This window comes from Nomascus leucogenys, chromosome 8 (assembly GCF_006542625.1).
Source record: "Nomascus leucogenys isolate Asia chromosome 8, Asia_NLE_v1, whole genome shotgun sequence".
NCBI lineage: Eukaryota > Metazoa > Chordata > Mammalia > Primates > Hylobatidae > Nomascus > Nomascus leucogenys.
In genome coordinates this window covers 86,263,604-86,284,919 of record NC_044388.1, presented here as the reverse complement: position 1 = coordinate 86,284,919, position 21,316 = coordinate 86,263,604, and the positions used below count along the sequence as shown (strand labels likewise).

General features: G+C 38.0%; 1 protein-coding gene across 14 annotated transcripts in view; it reads right to left on the bottom strand.

The window, feature by feature from the left end:
- Positions 1-21,316, bottom strand: part of ELAVL2 (ELAV like RNA binding protein 2) — a 159,281-nt gene that overhangs the window by 17,441 nt on the left and 120,524 nt on the right. The gene's annotated exons all lie outside the window — the stretch shown is intronic.

The following is a 21,316-nucleotide window of genomic DNA, read 5'->3' as shown; positions in this document are numbered from 1 at the left end:
CAAGGAGGCTAACTTCCAATGACTGATGCAGCAAGCAGCAGCAGGAGACAGGCTCTGCATGAGATCAAGTGTCACAGGAGGCAGTGGAAATGTGGTTAAAGGTAACAGCTAATCAGTGTGCCTGGGCCCAAAACTAGGTTTAATTCATAACCAGTTCTGTGAACTTAAAACTAAGTTCTTCAAGCCTATTACCACAATTCTACCTTCTTTATATGGCTATTAGGAATAATTAAATAATTTCTAATCCACATGAAAAGATTCAGAGCCTAATCTATGTGACATTATAAATACTATTTACCTCTACATGCATCTGAAAATTTAGGTAAATGCCCAGCCCATTAGAGAGAAACCTGGTTCCATTACAGTGTTCTAGAACAATTTACTCATGCAGTGACATTCACTGCTTTGTGCAATTCAGTTGAGTGTAGGTGGTGTGTCTTAAAAGTCATCCTAAAATATATTTAGGAAAATGGGTTTATATTTAGTGCTTATATAAAGGCTTTGAAAACATACCTAGGTCAGTTATGTGATTTTTTTTTCCCCAATGTCCACTCTTCAGTTTATATTGTATCTTTAGTTCCCAGCCACATTAAAAAGGCTCCAAGACAAACCTTCTCAATAACAGTATCTTTCAGTAACATTGTCAAAGAACCATTTTCCACTACCACAGGCAGGACAGGAGCGATTAGATTATATATAAACTTACGTTGGTAACAATGTTTAATGTTAAACTTACATTTAGAGGATTATGAGACTTCAACCATTTACAAGGCATTTTCACAAACTACAGTATTTTGTCTGTGCCTCACAACAACGCCATGAGGTAGGTAGCATACATATTAGTATTTTATAGCTGGGGAAACAGGCATAGACAAGGTAAATAACATGCCTAAGGTTATACACAACTAGTGTTGAATTCTGGGTTCAAACTCTGATCTTTCTCTTTCTGTGTCCTGGTCTCCTCATCCAGTTTTCCTTCCATAACACTATGGTAAATGAGTGTTTTAGTTCACTTGTTCTGAGTTAGGAAAAATTAAATGAATCCTGGCTGTTTCTTAAAGGCGTACACAGAGAAACTGGCCACAGACAGAAAACAGGATGTTGCTAGAAATTAGTTAATAGTTATTCCACTTATTATTTTGAGACGGAGTCTCACTCTGTTGCTCAGGCTGGAGTGCAGTGGGTGATCTCGGCTCACTGTAACCTCCGCCTCCCGGGTTCAAGCTGTTCCCCCGCCTCAGCCTTCCAAGTAGCTGGGATTACAGGTATGCACCACCACACTGGCTTTTTTTCTATTTTTTAGAGACAGGGTTTCACCATGTTGGCCAGCCTGGTCTCGAATGCCTGACCTCAGGTGATTGGCCCACCTCGGCCTCCCAAAGTGCTGGGATTACAGGCGTGAGCCACCATGCCCGGCTCCATTAACATTTTTAATAGTAATTTTTTCTAAGAAAAGAGAAGTGGCCACTAATTAACCAAAGAAACTACATATCATCATTCGAATTTTTAAATTAATTTTTGTTACTTTCTAATTCTCAGGAGTAAGCAATGCCATTTTCACTCACTTTCAGGCAATAAAGATGTAAGAAAGGGTAATTGCCTTCCCCTTCCTCCCAGACCAAGGCTCAAGGTCCTACCCCTATCCCTTTATTTACTGTTCTTGGAATTAAAACAGCTTCCTTTCCCTTCCATTATCAAGGATATCACTGTCATCAAAATCCTCCCTTCCTGAAAAACATTTCTTTTTCCATCTCAAAAGATTATAAATAAAAAATGTATTTAGACCTAAGTGGGAAGAAGGCTGATAGTGGAATAAGGACTCACACTCTGGAGATTCAAATCGGTTACCAAACTAAATTTTGTATCTGACAATTATCAGCAACCTTCTCCATTCTGACTTTTTTTTTTTTCCTGTGGATTTAGATCTTGTACAGGTGCCTTCATACGCACGAACCATACAGGGGCTATTTTCAGACAGTGTTAAGTATCTTTTTGGTTCTATAAGACTAAATTCCCTTGAAGGCCCAAAAGAGAGTTCGCTTTAAATGACAAATTCTATTTAGAAATGCTTCAATACAATGGACTCCTAGCATATGTCCTACTGAGGTCAAAATAGCCTCTTTCTCCACTGCAATCTGTTCTCCATTTTCCATTTGCTGGATTAATATATGAGTTTGGATTTTACATTTTCACTGCCACTTAAACAGGTGAATATTTAATGCATGAGGAGCAAGGTTATGAAATGTCAAAACTACTAAGTGAAGGATCTAATTTAAGAGGCAGCCAGAGAGTCTGCAATTTAAATATTTAAAGATGATACAGGGAGTACAACACTGAACACCAATCTACTCCAAAGATAGCAATTTAAAACTCAGGTTTATTCTGGAATTTCTCACAACCCTACAAGTGATATAATAAACAAAGACAAGCAATACTGAGATTATATGAGGGAAAGGGAGAGACGGGGAGGCAGTAAGTACTTGCTACTGCAGGTTAAGTAAATGGCCCATGGCTTCTCAAATTGTTCTTCAAAAACGAGAGTAGACTGGACAAAATAAAGATAGAAATATATTTATCGAATTATGTCTTGAAAATGGAACTGTTTGAAATATAGTGTATTACTTGTAATTAAAAGCTCATTTCTTCATCAGCAGCTAAAACTAATGATACATTAAACATGCAAAAATGAGTAACACATATACTAAGAGTGGGCTATCAAACACAAGTTAATCAAAATATACAAAGAAACAAAACCATCTTATGAATTAGTACTTTATTAAATGTACATAGCAATGTTTAAAATCCCAGTGCATCACTTTCAGAAGTTCCTCTAAATGCTTTTGTCCAAACACACAACTGCTCTCGTTTCTCTGATTCATCAATGGAAAGATCAGTGACAGTGGACATTAATACCAACAGATTAAAGTGATAAGTTCTATAAATGAACAAAGAAGTTCCCTCTTTTTTAAACTAAGGACATTTGAGAAGTCACCCACTGATAAGATCACCACTGAACAACTTTTATCACTTGTCAATTACTGACCCAGGACTAAAAACATTAAACCTGAAAATTAGACACTTGCCACTTTAGACATTTTTCAAAAAGCTCCATTCAATCTCTCCAGCTGAAAGGTCACAGTTATGCCTATTTAAACAGACAGTTAATTGCTGTTCATATTTTTTAAAGATGGAGTCTTCATGGGACTATCTGAAAAATGACACTAACTCAATAAAAGTTAGCTCTAGCTCTAAGTAAGCAGTAGCAAAGGTCTTGTGACAGCATCATGGATATTTAGACAGTTGGCTACATCGGACCCTCCAAATGAGCTCAGAAGTATAGTACACAGAAGAAGAGGATCTCTAACCACAACTCAGGCCAGAGACCTCAAAATTCACCCAAAAGGAAGATGTGTACTTTGATCTGCTTCTAAATTCAAAATCCTACCAGTAACAAGTCTCAAACACACATCAAGGCATACATGTATCACAGTCCAATATTAAGTTATCAATAAGGAAGGGCATATTTCACAATGGGTCGAAAATGAATAAGCCTAAGATAACAATAAGAAATTTTATAAAAGGTATTAAAAGTTAGGGCAGTTATCTTTAATGGATATTCCAAAATATAGGATTTAGGAAACTATCAGTGGAAAATACATACAGAACCTTAAATTTTATTGTAACTGGATTTGTTGAATGTTTTAAGACTAAACAATTGCTTTAATTCGAGTGAGAAGTTCAGAAGTACCATGGAATATATTTGATAATGTCATCCTCAACTTAAATTACCTAAAGGGCTCCCTAAGACTTTCAGATAAATGTTAGAATTCTTACTCTTTTATGGTCACAGCACTGGCTACCTCTTCTATACAAGCATACAAAACCTTTGGTAGTTTTCCAAGATTCCTGCTCTCACTTTTTTGTGTTAAAAATAAGCTGCCCTCCTTCCAATCAGCTAAATTTCAGTCATTTCAGACACCTAGTGGGTATCACCTAGTCCCTAAAGTCAACACTAATCAGTCCTCTCCACTACAGTCTGAGTTGGGTGCCTCTTACCTGTACCCACACTGCATTATATGCCTTGTTCTCTTAAATACTGACTCAACCAAAATGTACTTAACTCTTTCTTGTGGCTGACTTAACCCCTTGAAATAAGAAACCTTGTCATCATCCTACTTTGTACATCCTGGTACCTACCACACACTTACTGTAATGAAGATGATTTATAATCACATACTAAATTGAGAGTTTATTTCTGAAATATTGTTTAAAAGCTAACAGAAGCCACAATCTTTGTAATATATCAAACATTACAGGCATTGGTACTTTGTGTACAGACTACAATGAAAATTCTATTAAACATTTCAAAAATGAGATTTCATTTCTCAAATTGGGGACTCAAGTCCCCAGAGGGAACATAATCTTCAACAAAATAATATGGTGCTGATAGGAGGGTGTGGGGGGGTCTTAATTTTGGAGCAAAAAGAAAATACAGTGATCATTTAGTCCAATTTCTTTGTATTTGGGAAATAGGAAGACTGAGGCACAGAAAGATGAAGTAACTTTTCCAAAGACACAAAGAAAAAGAGTTGGGTGTAGGACTCGGGGTCTTAGCTCTTCATCATAGGATTTTCCATTACACCATTAGCTGCAACATAATCTTCAAAATCATAAAATTTTCCTGTGAAATGACAGTGACTGGGACAATAATCAGACATTTCCAAGGAGATATCAGAAGAGCTATTCCAAGAAAGTAAGAACCTTAGCTTTGCTACATAGAATATTTTTTTGTATACACATAAGGAAATAATAAAACCCATCAAAATAACTGTCTTAGGACAGTTACTATATTATTTCTACTAGTAATGCCTGAGAATTATTCAGGAGATGCTGGAGAAAAAATCTAATTACTTGGGAGTTGGAAGAGAAAAACCAAACTAAGAATCCTGAGACCAGCATTTTCCACCAATTAAAATGTACCAACCTACAACAGCCAGAATCTTTTTGATAGTGTCTCTCCCCTTTTATAAAATTACAAACCAATTAACAGGAAAACAGAATGGCAACTGGTTGTTTACACTAAGGAGACTTCTCATTTTCATATAATTTTCAAGTTTTAGTGCAACATCATTAAATAATAGTCAAGGCAGTTGATCTTAGCTTCAACTTAAAGACGAAGCTAGGAATAAATAAGTAATGTCATAAAAATAAGTGATCCTATGACATTGTTAAAGACAATAATAAAACTACTGAATAGCCACAGAAAAATAAAAAGTGTTTTGGCTTTAAGATCTGTATCAAGCAACTGATCATAAACTACAGACTTGACAAATTAGACCTCCCTTTTCACACATCTTAAAGAGCCTCTGACAAACTACACTGCACTGAGTGGGGTTTATTAAATGCTACCCGAACAGTTGCATCCATGTGTATCAAAGAGGGTCTAAATAGGCTGCCCTGACGGGCATCTCGTTTTTATTAAAGTACAACCGGTAGATAACTTATGCCCTTTTATTGTTGTTTCTCCTTGGTTCTAGTATGAAGTTGGTTCAACAAGGACATGTCATGCTGGTAAAGGCAAATGGGATACATGGTAAAGATATTCTTGAAATGCAACTTAGGCCACAAATACCTTACCATTTCTTAAATTTTTTACCTGCAGAGATACTTAACAGAAAACAAAACAATTGAGCAATGGTAGTGGATATGGCACCTGAGGTGGAGGCAGTGAAATCAAATTCACTATGGTAGTGACAGTAGACTAGCCATTCCAAGTTTAAGCAGGAACTTGTCAATCAAAATGTACAGGATTGGAAATGGAATATGGAACATTTCACTTAGCCTTTTGAGACTTTAGAAGGTGATTACACTAAAGAAGTATAAAAAATAGATGGGAGTTTTAGCTGTAACCACCAAAGAGTCTATTCCTACCCTCTCTGCATTAGAAAATTTTCAGTAGTGGTTAAGAATACCAACTTCCTTACTTCTAACTTCAGAAATGAGCCTGCATTTATTTAGCCACATAATATTTATAAATATTAAGTAATGTGAATAGGCTGCAACTGAGGCAAGCACGAGTTAGCTTAGCACCAGGTTAAAAAATATATTATACAAAGCAGAAGAGAATACACTGTAATGGGTACAGTTCTGGCCATTACACAGCATACTATGAAACTAGCGGTTAGGATGGAATGTTTGGACCACAACCCTCCAATGTTAAGGAGTAAAAACATATGGTATGGAGTCACACAGAGCTAGGTCCAGGTCTTGGCTCTGTTACTTACCAGTTAATCATTTCCTTAGGTCTTCTATCTCTTTATTTGTAATTTGATGTTAATCACAGTACTTACCTCATGGAAACCTTACAAGTATTAAATGGAACAATAAAACTATTAGCACAGAGCAGGGGAACCATAAATGTTTTAATCATAACATCATTTTATATACAAACATAGGAAACAATTCAGATAATGATAGCTCCTAACACTTATTGTTTACCATGTGCCAGACACTGTTCTGGATATGTAACATATGTTAATTCAATTGCTCCTCCCAACAAGTTTATGCATTGGGTATTATCATCATCCCCAATTTATGGAACAAAAACTCAAGGAATACTATTATCTTTGAGGTCAGGAAAGATGACACAGAGGAGAAGACTTGGCACAAGAACAATGTATGCACTCTAACACAGAAGCAGTTCAAAAATTACATATATAAATGAGGCTTCTTCCAAATCCATGGTGATAATTATTAAAGTTAATTCTTGAATATTCCAAATATTTTGTAAGGTGACAGCAGATGAGTGTGCTGGGAAGGCTGCAGCCTGGATGGAGGGAACATAAGGAAGGAGCTGTCTTACTGACATACAGAGAGCAAACATTCAACATCTATAAATGGGCCAACAATAAGGCCCCCAAATTTTATTTCTCCCATCAAGCTGTTACATATTAAACCTCCCACTACCTCAATTCTCTTTTGTAGAGATCTGTTGAACCTAGGCCAGTAAAATGTAAAATGAGAAATTCTTTTGGATAGACAGTAGTAGAAATATAAATGAACTTCATGGAATAACTTCTATATTGAGATGAAGGTTATGTGTATGTTTCTGCATGTGAAACGTGTTACAAGCTACCATGCAATCGGCCACCTGGTGATTCAATATGATTTCCCAGTTTAAAAAACAATACTGAAGAGGCTACACTATCAAGTACCACTATAAAACTTTCACTTCAGACACTTTAAATATCTTATGAATACATTCGAGAGACTAAAAGAAAAATCTCAGTACTCAGTATTTTGAGCTTTCTTAAATACGGCCAGAGAACTAGACTGCCTCAAAGCTTCCTCCCAAGTTAATAGTATCACCATTCAAAGCTTTTATATTACTACGTTTTATACTTCTAGAGGGTTGAAACTCAGTCTTATATGAAGCCTATCTCACATAGTCCCACCCACCAAGTAGGGACTCTAATACCTGTTGAATGTATATATTCCATGGCCTTGTGCAGGAGGTTTTTCCTTTTTGAGGCAGTCTCACTTGTCACCCAGGCTGGAGTGCAGTGGCACGATCTCGGCTCACTCCAAGCTCTACCTCCCAGGTTCATGCCATTCTCCTGCCTCAGCCTCCCGAGTAGCTGGGAACACAGGTGCCCACCACCATGCCCAGCTAATTTTTTTGCATTTTTATAGAGACGGGGTTTCACAGTGTTAGCCAGAATGGTCTCGATCTCCTGACCTCGTCATCCGCCCGTCTCGGCCTCCCAAAGCGCTGGGATTACAGGCGTGAGCCACCGCGCCCGGCCAGGAGGTTGTTCTGAAGTACCTCTCAAGCAAGATGATTAGAAGTTGTGGCATTTGCCCAAATAACTTGGCTTTTGCTGCTTCATTGAAAACAATGCAGGCTAAATTGGCTTACAGAAAATCAGATATACTCATCCAATTGTTAGAAGCCCATTCTCCAGCAATGGCCAAGGGTTCTTTCAAGATTCTGAAACTTGACCAAATGACATCTCCAACAGATGCCAATACTATGAAGATAACCATGGCAACTTTATCTCCAAAAATGTACTTAAGATATAATTTGTGTAGTATCTGAATATCTAGTATGCCTAAGGCACTGTCAACAGATTAAAATGCTGAGTTAGAATGTTAAACTAAAGAAGGACTACACACTGGCTGGCATAAATAAACTGTAGGTGTCTTAGAATAAAAACCAACCAGTACCGGCTGGTAATGGGAAAAAAGAAAAAAGGTTCTCATCAAGCCAATTTTGGTGAATTAAACATCCTAGGACTTTCATACACTTCTTCATCCATGATCTGACAAAGAGAGAAGTACATGAAAAGGAGAAGTGGATAAGAAATGAGACGGGTAGGTGGACATTGTGCAGAAAATCTCACATAAAGGGATACCTTTACTTAAATCTTTGTTTTTCACCGCATGTTCCTACTCATAGGTGGAAAGTGAACAATGAGAACACTTGGACACAGGAAGGGGAACATCACACTCTGGGGACTGTTGTGGGGTGGGGGGAGGGGAGAGGGATAGCATTAGGAGATACACCTAATGTAAATGACGAGTTAATGGGTGCAGCACACCAATGTGGCACATGGATACATATGTAACAAACCTGCATGTTGTGCACAAGTACCCTAGAACTTAAAATATAATTAAAAAAATATGTATATATAAAAAACTTTGTTTTTGTATGAAACAAAAAAGCTGTTAAGTCCTTTATATATCTTTCATCTGACCATATCTTCGATGTATAATGACACCTACCAAGAAGTTTTGAAAAACACACCCAAAGTTAAAAATGGCATTAAAACAAAAAACAAAACAAAAGCCTCCAAGAATTTCAACTTTTAATTTCACTTAAACTGTGAGTTTTTCCATCTTTGAGCACACAGAGCAGGTCTTCACTGTCTCTTATAAGCAATAGACAGAAGCTTCCTCATGCAGAGGTTATAAATAAAAACATTCTGTAAGCTGCTCTCCAAAGACAAAAATCCCGTTGCCCTCAGAGGGCAGACCCAAATAGAAGAGAAAGGTAATGTATAGTGAATAAATTTTTATCCACTTTTATTATTTTATGGCCAAATAAAACTTGGTAAATGGCAGGGTTAGAGGCCGTGTAGGCAGAGAATAATCCAAGGCAATGGAGAATTAGGCTTGCATATTGAGTGATGAAGAGCCCAGCTGAGCTAGAATAAAGATTTCTGTAGGACACTGACAACACCAGAACAGTGAGTTGAGGGGAGAGTCTAGAGCCCTTGAATGGCAGTGCAAAACTTTCATGAGCAGAGGAATGACAATCTAAATGTTGGTAAGTATTATCAGACAGAAATGTATGGAAGGAGAATATAGAGACAGTTTCCCATCACAACGCAGGTGAGGAGAACAGTCAAAATCAGTATGGTAGTAAAGTTAAATGTAAATGCCATCTACAGTTAAGTTTCCCTTTGTACTGTAACTAGAAGAAAAACTGCTTTGCAACAATGTTCAGAAACCCAAGTCTTCTTTGACCTACTTCATACAGTAATGAAAATATAATGATCCTTTCCTCTGTGTGTACACTAAATACTGCTTAGAGAAACTTCATCTAGATACCATTTGTAAATACTTAAATGAGTCCCATAGGTCTCCAAGGATCTTTGCAGAACAAGGCAAATATGTTTCTATGAGCAAATTACTTGATCTACCCAAAATTCCTTCCTATTGTTTCTCTTATAAATTAGGTCTTCACTAAAGGGGGATAAACGTAAAGTACAGGGCTAGATATAATCAAATTTTCCTGCCAATCATTTTTGTAGAAGGTTATTACTTGATAGAATAAGTATACTTTATGGTGTTCAGATGTAAGCTTCTCCTAAAAGGTACGTATCACATGAAGGCATCTGTGCTTTTGGATGAGATATTCCCTTATGTGTAATACATTTCTTCTTTTTCTGCCCAATAAAACCTAGCTTGTAAAACACCATCACCTCTGAAATCATCGCAGAGGCCTCTAGACAGCAAGTGGCATATCCATTTTCATTGTATTCTGCATTCACTCATCATATATCCAAATAATGGTCACATAAACTAAGCGCTGTCTCCCCTACTACACAATGAGATCAAGGACAAGGCTACCTCTTGTCTTATTTTAATGCTGTTCCAACATTTAGCAAAGCTAACTAGCCCACACTAAGCACTCAAAATGTTTATACAATATTTAATTACAGATACTCCCTGTCTAACACTGTATAGCCAAGATTACATGGTCTCAGTAAACCAAAAAAAAGTTGCAATTAAATACTTCTCAAAAATTTTTACATTTGCTCATCCTGGCCCTTTGTTTTGTGGGCAAGGTGAGCACCATGCACATCTTTTAAAGCTATTGACCTTTCCTACAAACTTGGAGACAGGCCTATTAGTCTTGTTATTGTTCCATATAATATAATAAAGCCCTAAGGGAAGGGAAGTCTTGAACATAAAATAACTACTTCTACTAAATCTTTAATGTATTTTAAAAATATGATTCCTCAAACACCCAGAGAAAAACTCCTAACAAATAATCTTCCTCTTAAAGGATGTTTTATTTCAACAATCCCCATTCAAACACCTGTTTTAAATTTAAAACACAATCTGCAAGCCGTATCTACATTACAAGTAAACCATACGCTATCCAAGATTTAGTGTTTTGGGCCCTGATTTGACCCAATTGTCAGAGATCTAATGTATGTATACAGGTATACATATACAAAGAAGTTAGGAAGCCAGCTCACTTTCTTTCAAGGGCAGCCTGTCTTTGGTAAGCCTCAATCAGTAGAAACTGTACCAGTTTTTTAAAAATTTAAAAAGCAGTAACAGCAAACACTGCAGATTGCTTATGGCATTTAACAGGCTGAGATGGAAATTTGTGTGGGGCACGTATGATAAAGGAGAAAGCAAGGAAAAAGAATAACAGAAATGTTATTAAAAGCCCTCCCCACAGAGCCAAAGGAAGTTTTACCTACACATATTTTGTGGAGCTGACATAAGTTATACAACTATGAAAAATTTATTCAATACATAAGGGGATAACCCCTGGAACATTAGTGAGTGTTTTATGACTTTAAGTCTACCAAGATATTTCTCTCACAACAAGATTAGACATTAGAGAATAACCACAGGGAAAGTTTTTTTTAAATGAACTGATTTGCAAGACTAATAGTCTCATTCAAAGACAATCCTTCATTCTCCAAGTATCTATTAGACACCTGAGCTGTATATTCCCCCTAACAGCTTTAACAAAAAATAATTACTGTATTTCTAAAACCCTTTGTGTGACAGTTGTGAAGGCTTTAAAACAAAGAGTTTTTAAGGAAAACATGGACCACCTTCACCGTACGCAATAAAGAGACCATATCATTGCCATCTACGCAACACCTGCAGAAATTTAAAGAGGGGAAGCGAGGAGGGGAACAACCACCTTTATCTTTGTTCTAAGACAAAGTGTTCCCCTGCTTCAGATCTGCAGAAGCACCTTGAGAATCCCTTCCTGAGGTATTTAATTACACTGAATGATTTGGCACCAGGTCCTTTCCCTGGGTCTTGCTGATTGATAGCATCAATAACACTCACTAGCTGTAATTAAACCACCAAATAGTATCCCCTTTGCCACTTGGCAGATCAATGTTCTTTAATACTCCAAAGAACAAAGCACAAAGGTGAGAGGGGTGTTTTTACCCCTCACCTTCACAGTTCATTTGACTTCGTGCACCAGGATATACTGTAGACAATGCATATTTTACAATTCCCCCCAGACATCGCTTAATGAAGAACATGAAAAAAAATCCTTGGTTTCTTATTCATTTTTGCAACTCTGAGCAGGGGGAAAACACTGTAAGCCTTTTGGCAAGAGTATGCACTGCTTTCACATAGCTTTGGGGCAACATTCGGTTTAGAGGTCAAAAGGTTTCTAAATTAAGTTTGCATATAGCAAAAAATGTTTTCCTTCAAAAACTTACAGCATAAAATGCGTGGAAGCTCTTACAATAGAGCAAATTCCCATTTATTGAGGCCCTGGCTAGAAAGCTCAAATATCAAGACACTGGGTAGGGAAGGAAGAGGGGTTTGGTTGGCAGGCTATAAAAGTAAGACAAATTTTTATTAAATTTTAAAAGCCACTTTTTTTTTTTTTTTTTTTTGAGATGGGAGTTTTGCTCTTGTTGCTCAGGTTGGAGTACAATGGTGCGATCTCAGCTTACTACAACCTCCGCCTCCCGGGTTCAAGGGATTTTCCTGCCTCAGCCTCCCCAGGAGCTGGGTTTACAGGCACCTGCCACCAAGCCCAGCTAATTTTTTGTATTTTAAGTAGAGACGTGGTTTCACTACGTTGGCCAGGCTGATCTCAAACTCCGGACCTCAGGTGATCCACCTGCCTCAGCCTCCCAAAGTGCTGGGATTACAGGCGTGACCCACCACGCCCAGCTCAAAAGCCACTTTCATAATCTAACACCTTGGATCACAGAACTTAACTCCCAATCTCTATACTATAAGACACCCTTTCACCTTTTTTTTTTTTTTTTTTGAGACAGAGTCTCCCTCTATCACCCAGGCTAGGGTGTAGTGGTGTGATCTCGGCTCACTGCAACCTCCACCTCCCAGGTTCAAGTAATTCTCCCTGCCTCAGCCTCCGGAGTAGTTAGGATCACAGGCCCCCGCCACCATGTTCGGCTAATTTTTGTACTTTTTAGTAGAGATGGGGTTTCGTCATGTTGGCAGCCAAGCTGATCCTGAACTTCTGACCTCAGGTGGTCTGCCCACCTCAGCCTCCCAAAGTGCTGGGATTACAGGTATGAACCACTGTGCCCGGCCAAGACACCCATTTTAAATGGATAGGTCCTAAAGAACCATACTGAAAATTCTCCAAATACTCTCAGAAGCAAATAAATTATGCTAACATAATTGTAATGTTGAAGTATTTAATGACACACAAATGCTTTGAAAATGAGCAAATTGTGTGTGAGAATGTGTATTATTTCTTAGGTAAATCCAGCACTATATTCATTAAAAACACATTAGTGAATCCCAGCCATTCAACATATCTTGATGTAATCTACAAATGAAAATCCTATTATTTACAAGTAGACCTGTTTTAAAATAAGCACCACAGACCTACCCAAGTGCAAATCATTAAGATCCACTAAACAATGTTCCTCAGGTCAGGCCACCATCTGCTGAAGAATCACCTGTGGTGGCTGTTGAACTACAATTTCCTCAGTCTCTCTCTGCAGATAATCAGATTCAGTAAGTCTTGGTTGGGGTGTAGAAATCTGCATTTTTAATCAACCACCCCACCCCACTGATCCCGATGAACATTAAAGTATTGGCAGTCTCTTGTGTAAAGGTATTTGAAATAATCCTCAAAACTCTGGGCATATTAGGGTTTCCTAGATCGCTCATAACAATCACGGATGCCAAGCCCTTTTCCTTGCCATCCACTGGTTGTTAGTTTCTAAGTAAGACAAATGCCAGGTAGCTTGAAAGCAAAGCATTTAGGAATATAAATCACCTGCAAATGCAAAAATGCAGATGTAAAATAAAGCCCATGAAACTCATCCAAAGATATTTCCAAGAACCCAGACTGGCTGGATGTGGCTCAACTGGGTCAGTCTCTTCAAAAAGGCCACTGTGCTTGATTCAATGAAGTTAGGAGCTTCTCTCAGTGACTCTTTCTAGGAATATGAATATGGTTATTTGGTTAAGGCAGGCACAAATTTCTAGACAGACATTTAACAAAACTGGAAACTGAAACTTTTTCTGAATTATCAGTTTCCAGGACTACATGCTTGTTCTATTTTTCCTTGCCCTTCCTGCAGCTCACCTCATCAAGAAACCACAAACAGAACACAAATCCAAGACTTACACCTCCAAGTCCTATTGCAGCATTCAAAAGAGTTCTTCACGGAAGGAAGGGAGAGGAGGCAGACAAGTATCAGATTTCCTGTACTGTTTTCAAAATACAGATGACCCTGGAACAATACGGGTTTGAACTGTGTGGGTGCACTTAATATGGGATTTTAGACCAACCCCTCCTCTTCCTCTGCCTACTCAACACAAAGATGACAAGGGTGAAGATCCTTATGATGATCCACTTCCACTTAATGAAGAGTAAATATATTTTGTCTACCTTATGATTCTCTTAATAACATTTTCTTTTCTCTAGCTTACTTTATATTGTAAGAACACAATATGTAATACATGAAACATACAAAATATGTGATAATGTTTATGTTATCAGTAAGGCTTCTAGTCAACAGTGGGCTACCAGTAGTTAGGTTTTTGAGGAGTCAAAAGTTAGACTTTTTGCTACATGGGGGCTGGTACCTGTAGCTCCCGAATTGTTCAAGTGTCAACTGTACAGCCCTGTCTCATTGCCCAAAAGCAGCATGTCAAGACACTTCTGGAAATAAAACATCCGCAAGTAATTCTAATGTAGTACATACGGCTGAGAACGCACACTAAAAGTAATGATAGGAATGGCTGGCAGAAGTGAAAGTAAAATAAAATGTACCGTCCATGCTTTTTTAAAGAGTCTACGCAAATTTAAAGAGAGACCAATGTTAATGCACATTTCTGTAACTTTTAAACTAGCATCTATGACTTACATGAACCTACCAGAAAAACATTGTTGAAGAATGGGTAGCTGCCTAAAAAATAATTTCAGGAAGTTACTACTATTATAATAATTTTACTGTTCATTACAACTGAAATAACTGAATCAATGTTAACTCACTTATCTGCTAAGTATGACCTCCAGATCCAGTTTTCTTCTCAAACTGTACGTCTGGCTGTCTCAAGTGCTCGCCCTGAAAGAGGGCAGAGTTCTTCACTCCTAGGCAAAGACAGCTTCACTCTCTGGCACCTAAGAGATCTGGTCCAGAAAGTCTCAAGACAAAGACACTCAAAGGCCCAAATTAAGGCCTCTATTAATTGGTTTATTTAGAGTGGTATCTGAGCAAAACAGTTTAACATCAATAATGTGAAATGGAAAGAAAACAACAAAAGCTACGACATCAGCCAACATGATACTACATTTCTGATGCCAGTAGTGCTTACTAGCTATTTCATTTTGAACAAATCCCTTTTAACCTGAGCTTTATTTCATCAAAGGGATTAAGTATTTGCCTACCAGGGACTACTGCTGTTTCTGCATGAATTCAAAACAGTAAAAAGATAACAGTCCTATGAAATTTGTTTGAAAAGTAGATACAGCAAGGAATTAAGGGCTCCTTCTTGGGAAGTTAACACAATCATCTTAACTTTGCAAGCCAGGTATGTGGTAGAACAGACAGAAGCCAAACTGACCTAGCACCACTTTTCCCAGGTGATAAATGAAAGAAAAGCCCTACCCCACATTCCCCTTAAAAAGTACTGGGAAAGTAAAGCAACGAGGGCTAGCAGTGTGATGTTCAGGTAGAAAAGATTTTTGGCCATCCAGATCAGTTTCAATTTATCTTATCTCTCTGTTATCTCAGAACTCGAACTCAAACACATTTGAACATGTGGTTCAACTATTTTCAGTGTCTTCTATCATGATGCACACGGTTGGCTTGAATCTCTTCCTCAGCCCATTATTATTAGGAAACCAATTTTGCACTTAACATTCTAGACCTGTGAGCTGTTATAAGGGTTCTGCCTCAATGACTCAAATTTCTGATAAACAGTAAGTTTCAGTGACATCCCCACCACATGCCCCTTTCAATTCCATACGTGCACACACACACAGACAGCAACAATTTCCTAAACTTATACAAGTTATTACTTCTGTGGCTTTCCCCCTGCCTTACACAGAAGCAATACTCACAAGGAGGCAGTTACTCTTTTAATTCCAATGGAGGTCTTCATAAAACCTGACATTCTCCATGCTGGTTACAGAAATGAAATAGTCAGGCTTTTCTCGTATAGACCTCACCTTGGGTAAGTTTAAGCATCTGCCATGAGGGGCTATGATATCCCTGTGCAGCATGCTTAGGTAACAAAATGATCCATCAATTCCAATAAAGATGGGTTCAGTCAACTGTTGAGACTCTTCCACCATCACTACCCACTGTGTGGCTGACAGGCAGGAAGTAAGCAGGGGACACTGCCACCAACAACCCTGTTCCTCATCCTTCCTTCTTTGTAGGCTCTGCCTCTGCTCCAACAACTGTGGGAAAATCCAAAGGAAATCCATTGGAAGAATGCCTATTTATTGCCCTTTGGGAATTCCAATTAACTCTCACTTTGGAGGTGGCTAGAAGGAACAAAAGTAACACAAGAGGCTTGAGGACAGGACATTCAAGCTCTGGACCTTACTTGGGCTACCTACCCACATTCCCTAGACCACACTAGGTGCGTAAGACATTTCTGGGCTTTTTGTATGAAAAAAATTAAAGCTGACAAGAGAGCATTCTACAAAACACATGAAGGGCATTATACAAATAACAGTAAAAAAGTCATCTGTCACTTCTCACTTCAAATAAGGACTATGTAAATGGGACTCAATATAGATAGAAGAATTTTATTTAAATGTATTGAAGAGGTGCTGATAATCAGATGTAATATACTGTTAAAACTTGACATGTGGCTGTGGAAATTTCCAGAACACAAGTTAACAATAAAGTTAGGAAAACATGTACTCGGTCAGTCTGTATTTTTTAAAAGGCAAAGGAACAATTTACTCAATGTTTCCATTTTTACCCCACTCCTGGTATATACTTTTTCAATTTTTTTTTTGTCCAGATAAGTAACAGTTATAAGGCTAACATCTCATAAGTAGGTCAGTTAATTTGTGGCCTGTTCTTCAAACTATTACTTCTAAATTTTCCAAATCTGCTCGAGGTAAAAGTTTTTAAATGAGGGGTACTTTGTAGGAGATGATTTATAAATTTCTACCCTTTGTACCATCACAGGAAATAACAAACTACACAAGCCAGAAAAACACTAGGGTAGGCTGAAATGCTCAGAAAGATGTGGCGTTTAAATACAAAACAAACCTTCCTCTCCTAAATACTGAAGGTCAATCCCAACACTGCTCTGCTCAAAACCCTCTGGTGTCCCTCCCTCACCTACAGAACAAAACATCAGCGCCTTCACATACATGCGCACCCAGAACATACTCCCGTAACACATAACTCAGGCTCATTTCCCACATTAGCCTCCCATCCTGCTTTCTTTTTGGGCAAATTCTATATGGTTCCCCTATCAACTGCTTTAAAACTTCCACGCCCTACTAAAGTCATGAACTCTCAGCATTATGGCTATTAGAGCCACTCGTCACACACAGAATTGTGCTGCAGGTATTTTAACAGAGGACCTACTGGGTGGCAAGCCCTTAGTGTAGCTTTACTTACATTCCTGCCTGCATACCCTCTCCTTCTTTACAGTGGGGGCTGGTTTACACACAGCATCTAACAATACTTCCTCCTGATCAGTATTAACTTTTATAAAAGAACAAATTATAATGATAAAGAAAAACCAACCCAATCCCAATAATCCTGCCGCAAAAGAAGTTTGAACTAGAAACTCAAATCCCAATATAAAGTCTACAGTGGCTATTAAACTTTCAAGAGTGAAAGAGGAAGGCAGTTAAAATTATTCTCTCTTCAGGAGAGGGTGCTGCTTTTCATCAAATCATTCTACGCAATAAACATGAATTCATTTAAAAAGTTAATGTTTTTTCTTAATATGCAACTTAGCAGACCACGAAAAGCTTTTTTTCCTCTCCTAAAAGGCAGGTAATGAACATTCTCAGTGATGAACAAATTATTTTAATGACATAAATGGAAACTTAAATGGTTAAAAGCTCTGTCCAAGATTAAGCAGCCAGTTAAATCATTTTAGTAAGGTAATTTAGACAGAGTAAGATTTCAGAAATGTAGTTCTACATTCCTCCTATGTTAAGGGTCGAGTTCATGCTAAACAGGAAAAAAAAGTATAAATATGACATTTACTAATGAGAAAAGGATAAGCTAGTTAGAAAAACGTATAAGTTTAACAGAAAGTTAATGGCAATACAGTAGCTTAGAATACAGGTTTCTTAGCTTTGCTTAATCATTCTCAAACTGAACACAAAAAATAGATAATACTATTTATAATATTCTCATTTTTATAATAGAATTTTCCAAATGTGGTTAATTGTGGTTTAATTATTTCAGTATAAGAAATTTCATATGATTGTATACCAATTAATAACTTTTAAGCAAAGGTAAATTTTAGCCTGGTCTATAGCTGAATGATTAAGGAAAATATTTATTTAATCAAGACCAAAATCGGGCAGTTTTTCTATGGTAGTAGTAATTCTAGACAGAATTTTTTTTTTTCTTTGGAGGGGTTAGAACTTACCAATAACAATAAAACATTCTATTCCCTGAGATAACAGCTCCTTCTTTCCAGATAAATCAACCCGTTTCAGGAAAAATAAAGCATCCTAGGCCCATTGTAGAAGAGGGAAAAGCTGAGAGAGATGCTGGGAGCCACGTATCCATTTCACTGTGTTATGTGACAATCACCTATCCAGAGTTCTTCATGCAGAGGAGGGAGGAAGTCTACACATATTCTTGTCAATGAATGATTTTAGTTTGCTAATCATGAATTTAAGTCTGACACCATTAACCTAACAAGTCAAAATTATTGGCTTTAAGCCATAAAAATTCCACATACTATTTAGATTTTTTCAATACTTAAGACCCCTAAAAATAAAATGAGTAGAGAAAGAGCACGAAGACTGAACACAGTAGGTACAACCACTCACCTCATGAATAATTCACCAAAGGAAGGATTCCTATAGGGACCTGAAGGATCTTAGTGAAAAACCTCTCCTTTTCTCACCAGCATACAATTTGACACTCCATGAGATTACTACCCTACCCCCATGCCTGAACTGCACACATATTACCTTTTCACTACCTTCCCTAATGAGAATCTTAAAACATTTTTGTAATATTCACACTTTATTTACCATGTCAACACTGGGGACAATGTGGGCAGGCTTAATCCAAAATAGCTGCCTCCCATGCAGTACAGGCATGATGTCATTTCACCAGCAAGGTATGCTGCTGGAACATCACCTTAACCAGGAAAAAAAGTGACCCTTAGGACAAGAGAACAAGTATCTCGAGACTTTAACCTGTATCTGCTACTGCTTAAACAAACAGCATCCTACTATGAGATGGATACGTTGTTTTCAATTTCTATGCCATGTCTTTTAAAAGCAAAGGCTGGTGAACCACATTGAACTCTGGATGCTAAACGATCGCCCAGCATGCTCAAGAAAAAAACATTAATATTTTGGTTAACAGAATGAACCACAGGAGGATTATTAAGGTAAAATGCTAGAAGACAAACTGAACTTTGCACACACAAATACCAAATGTATAGAGAACTGCCAAACATTTTTGCTGATTCCTAAGTGCTAGGCCTTAGACTTGCTGTCATAAATTACCTGGGAAGCATAATAAAAAACAGAACCTTGAATCTCACCTGTGGACAGTGATCTAGCAGATCTAAAGTGGATCCCAGAAACTGTATTTCTAACTCACTTCCCTTGGGATTAAGATGCAACCAAAGTTTGGGAACAACTGCTTTAGGTCCTCACAGAGCCTGAGGGACTTCACTTCACTCACCATGGAAATACTGAACATTTGTCATTTATTCAACACACCAACTACTGCACAAAACCCTACTGAGCCAATGCTATTAGGGAGCCCCAGGAGAAACTGCTAAATAAACCACCTTTCACAGCACTTGATTCACTGTTTCAATATCCTAATAACCAGGAATTTTACCAAACGCATACTAAATTCTAAGTGGCTTGGAGTATACAAACACTTGAATATACTAACCAATCTTCTGTACCTTTCTCAAGTAAAGCACAGTGTCCTGGCAAGAGTTCTGATATAACGATCAGAAGACAAGGATTTGTTTGAGTCACAGCTCTTTCTTCAACTGCCTGGTCTTGGCTAAATTGTATGACCACCAAGATCTCCACTCTGACTGTGGACAGAGAGCAATGCTTAAGCCTAAATTACATATGGGTCCCCCTGTAATTCCAAAACTTCTGTGGTTCCTCAAGGGTAAAGAATATAGACTTCAAAGAAGGGGGAATTCAGCAGGAGCTGGAACAACCTGGCAAGACAGAAGCTGAAGGACAGAATTCCTTTAGATGGGCTCCAAAAGATGAGATGACCACAGTTAAACTAAAAATGAGTGTGAAAGGGTATACCAGGAAGTAGGAGCTGCAAATGCATATGCACAGACGCTGGGAGTAAGATCAGCTTACAAGTAAAGAGCCAGTCTGACTACAGTGGAGAACGGCAATAGCACTGGCGTCACTCCTACAAAACTCAGCCAGATGATAGGGTAAAACAGTAGAGAAACACCATAGAGTTCTGCGTGAGCAGTAACATGAGTAAAGTGGTGCTGTGTAAGAAAGTGGTGCTGACAGCCATCACCAGTATAGATTAGAGGAGGGAAAAAGACTTATTTATGGAATAGTATCCCAGGAAATGAAAAGGCTTAACTCAACTTCCAAAACATTCTTAAAGCTGTGAATACTAGAAAAACTTGGCTCAAGACATTGTACAAGAGCACAAAATCTGTCTAATGGAAATAAGTAAACACAGAAAGAACAAACAGGCAAAGGCGGTGCTATATACTTGTGGGAAATGGTCTGCTTTGCCTCATAGACAAATCTGGGCCAAATTGAGGATACCAGCTGTTATCTGATATTTTTACAGGAACCAAATAGGGAGAGAGAAATAAGTAGCCTGCTGTTTACCCATTACCCTGACCCACATCTCAGAAAATCAGAAATTGATGTCACACTATAAAAGCCACAAGGCTTTACTGTCCTTTCTTCCACATATTCAGCCCAAGCAGCTGGGCCCTAAAGAGAAAAGGCTGAATGATGAACAGTAAGGATACAGCTGTTATCAACTGTCTCCTTGAAGGCCATGGGCATTTCTCCTGTGGAGACCTATTGCCCCTGCATTTCTATCTTCTTCTGGATCTTAGTGCAGGAGGATATTTAGTAAAAGAACTGACACACTAGAATGAAATAAGGGTAATTATTTCTAGAATGGAGAAAAGGACAGTTCCTGGGATGAGCCATCTTGACCATCTATTCCATTTTCTTCCCAACCACAACTCAGGACCTCAGAACTAGGACAAATTAGCAGCAACCCTGGAAATCAATATAAATTGAGGAAGAGAAACCCGCAAAAATCTGCTGTAGGATAGACAGCACACAATCTGAAGGTAACTGAACACTGGATGTCTTTTTAAAGAACACTTATTGTTACTTAAT